A 3,378-nucleotide genomic window follows, 5' to 3' on the forward strand; every position below is an offset into this window, starting at 1 on the left:
TTCCCTTCTTTTCCCTGCTGCAGCAGGACACGTAACTCATATGAAACGAAATGTATTGGTCATTAAAATCTAGTTTACTTACGCGAAACAGGAACTCCGCAAATCTGATTTTACAACTCATACCGGATTTTAGGTGCAAAAAACTTTTGCATGTGCCTGAGTACCACACAGCATGGGGCTCCCAGATGATAACGGAGACACTATACAGCATATTTTTCCGTGCTACGTCACTTTATAAACAAGAAGGGTAACTTTGAACATCTGTATCTCGGAAACGGTAAAAGACACGAAGAAAATTTTCAGGTTTTTTCGAGATCGGGAACTTAGGAATACATCGTAAAAACTACGCCCATTCGCTATGCACAACTGTCTCGGAATACGTGGCCTTTGGTACCCAGAAAACAAGTTTTGGTGTGCTTCTGGAGAAATTTGAACAGAATATGCTGTTAAAATTCGAGCAATTTGCTGAGGTTATTTATAATGTGGATTTCGCCCCATTTCAGAATTTACGTATAGAAGCAGGGTAACTTTCAACCTCTGTATCTTGCAAATGGATAAAGTTATCGAGAAAATTCGAGATCTAAATCTTAGGAATATAACGCAAAAATTTCAGCCATTTGCTCTGCACAGCAGTCTTGGAATCCTCGGCTGGGTTTTGATCCAATGGTGAGGCGAAAATATAGTGGGAAACGGACCATGAGCTAATGGTGCCTTTAAAAGTGCCAGTACGCCCAATGCAGACGATATCAAATGCAAAAAGAATCATTCAATTTGCCCTATTTGCCTAAACAAGAGGAAATGTGCAGTATTCATTCTTTCACACTGTTCTGTGGGATAGAGACACAAGGACGACCTTTCTGTTGGGTATAAAAATAGTCCCGAGTCAAAGGGCTGACCCCCTCCTTTTTATCAGTAACAGAACCCGAGGCATGAGCACCGGAAAATCTAGTTTCTATGCGCGGCTTTTTGGAACATACTAGGTACGCCTGCCGTCCCATGTATACCTATGGTCATATCGACGGATGTTGCAAATGTAACGCACAGAAGCATTCGTGGTTAGTCCTGACCGTTTTATGTTTTCACGACTCGCGCCGTGTTGAAATACATCACAACAGTGAAGGTTGGGTAGAACGAGTGCTTGCACGTGTATAAGTTTCACATAAAACTGAACTCTGCCGCAACAAGCCATGAAGCCAGCCATGTCATCCGCAGCCGTCACTTGATGCGGATGTAGAGGAGCGTGTGGTCAGCATACGGCTCTCCTACTTCTCAGTCAAGTAGCTCCTCAGTTCGTCTCACAAGGGCTGAGTGCACCCCGTTTGCCAATAGCGCTCGGTGGACCGGTTGGTCACCCATCCAAGTGCTAGCCCGGCCCGATAGCGCTTAACTTCGGTGGTCAGACGGGAACTGGTGTTACCGCTACGGCAAGGCCGTTGGCTTACGTTTCACATCTTGTGGAAACACACTACTGGCCATTAAAATTGCTACACCACGAAGATGACGTGCTACAGACGCGAAATTTAACCGACAGTAAGAAGATGCAGTGATATGCAAATGATTACTTTTTCAGAGCATTCACACAAGGTTGGCGCCGGTGGTGACACCTACAACGTGCCGACATGAGGAAAGTTTCCAACCGATTTCTCATACACAAGCAGCAGCTGACCGGCGTTGCCTGGTGAAACGTTGTTGTGATGCCTCGTGTAAGGAGGAGAAATGCGCACCAACACGTTTCCGACTTTGATAAAGGTCGGATTGTACCCTATCGTGATTGCGGTTTATCGTATCACGACATTGCTGCTCGCGTTGGTCGAGATCCAATGACTGTTAGCAGAATATGGAATCGGTGGGTTCAGGAGGGTAATACGGAACGCTGTGCTGGATCCGAACGGCCTCGCTTCACTAGCAGTCGAGATGACAGGCATCTTATCCGCATGGCTGTAACGGATCGTGCAGCCACGTCTCGATGCCTGAGTCAACAGATGGGGACTTTAGCAAGACAACAACCATCTGCACGAACACTTCGACGACGTTTGCAGCAGCATGGACTATCAGCTCGGAGGCCATGGCTGCGGTTGCCCTTGACGCTGCATCAGACAGGAGCGCCTGCGATGGTGTACTCAACGACGAACCTGGGTGCACGAACGGCAAAACGTCATTTTTTTCGGATGAATCCAGGTTCTGTTTACAGCATCATGATGGTCGCATACGCGTTTGGCGACATCGCGGTGAACGCACATTGGAAGCGTGTATTCGTCATCGCCATACTGTCGTATCAGCCGGCGTAATGGTATGGGGTGCCACTGGTTACACGTCTCGGTCACTTCTTGTTCGCATTGACGGCGCTTTGAACAGTGGACGTTACATTTCAGATGTGTTACGACCCGTGGCTCTAACCTTCATTCGATCCCTGCGAAACCCTACATTTCAGCAGGATAATGCACGACCGCATGTTGCAGGTCCTGTACGGGCCTTTCTGCATACAGAAAATGTTCGACTGCTGCCCTGGCCAGCACATTCTCCAGATCTCTCACCAACTGAAAACGTGTGATCAATGGTGGCCGAGCAACTGGCTCGTCATAATACGCCAGTCACTACTCTTGATGAACTGTGGTATCGAGTTGAAGCTGCATGGGCAGCTGTACCTGTACACGCCATCCAAGCTCTGTTTGACTCAATTCCCAGGAGTATCAAGGCCGTTATTACGGCCAGAGGTTGTTGTTCTGGGTACTGATTTCTCAGGATCTATGCACCCAAATAGCGTGAAAATGTAATCACATGTCAGTTCTAGTATAATATATTTGTCCAATGGATACCCGTTTATCATCTGCATTTCTTCTTGGTATAGCAATTTTAATAGCCAGTAGTGTAGGTTCCGATGCTTTTCAGGTAATGGACGCAAACGGATAGTTTCTGGCTCATTACAACTGAATGTGTCATCCGGTCCCAACTACAACTAAGATTATTGACATGGTTAGAGAGAAAAGAGAGACCTTTACCGTATGTAGTTTTTATAGAAGGCAGACTTTGAAGCAATTATCTAGTCGGGAACGGTGGTAGGTGCTTGCACGACAACGTCGCAGCCTTGTACCTGAAACGTCAGACGCCAACTCATTTAAACGAGCCCGTAGCGCCTTAAAACAGCCGCAGGTGCAAGAACATGACACAGCCACTGCAGGCACGTCGTGTCCGCACTGACCACCCACAGGGCCGCGGGCGCGCAACGGTTCTCAAGGTCAGGAGCCACCTGCGGCTGCTGCACATTGTTCCCCGCTGCCGTCAGGGCGAACCAGCTACAGAACGTGGCAGCCGAGGGCCGGGGTAGCGTCACCGCCTCGTAAGTCAGGCTCAGGTCACGCCTTCCACTCCCACCTCGGA

General features: G+C 48.2%; 1 pseudogene; it reads right to left on the bottom strand.

Moving 5' to 3' along the window:
• Window positions 1-1,320: 1,320 nt before the first annotated feature.
• LOC126102426 (5S ribosomal RNA) lies at window positions 1,321-1,438 on the bottom strand (annotated as a pseudogene).
• Window positions 1,439-3,378: the final 1,940 nt, after the last annotated feature.

This window comes from Schistocerca cancellata, chromosome 9 (assembly GCF_023864275.1).
Source record: "Schistocerca cancellata isolate TAMUIC-IGC-003103 chromosome 9, iqSchCanc2.1, whole genome shotgun sequence".
Taxonomy (NCBI): domain Eukaryota; kingdom Metazoa; phylum Arthropoda; class Insecta; order Orthoptera; family Acrididae; genus Schistocerca; species Schistocerca cancellata.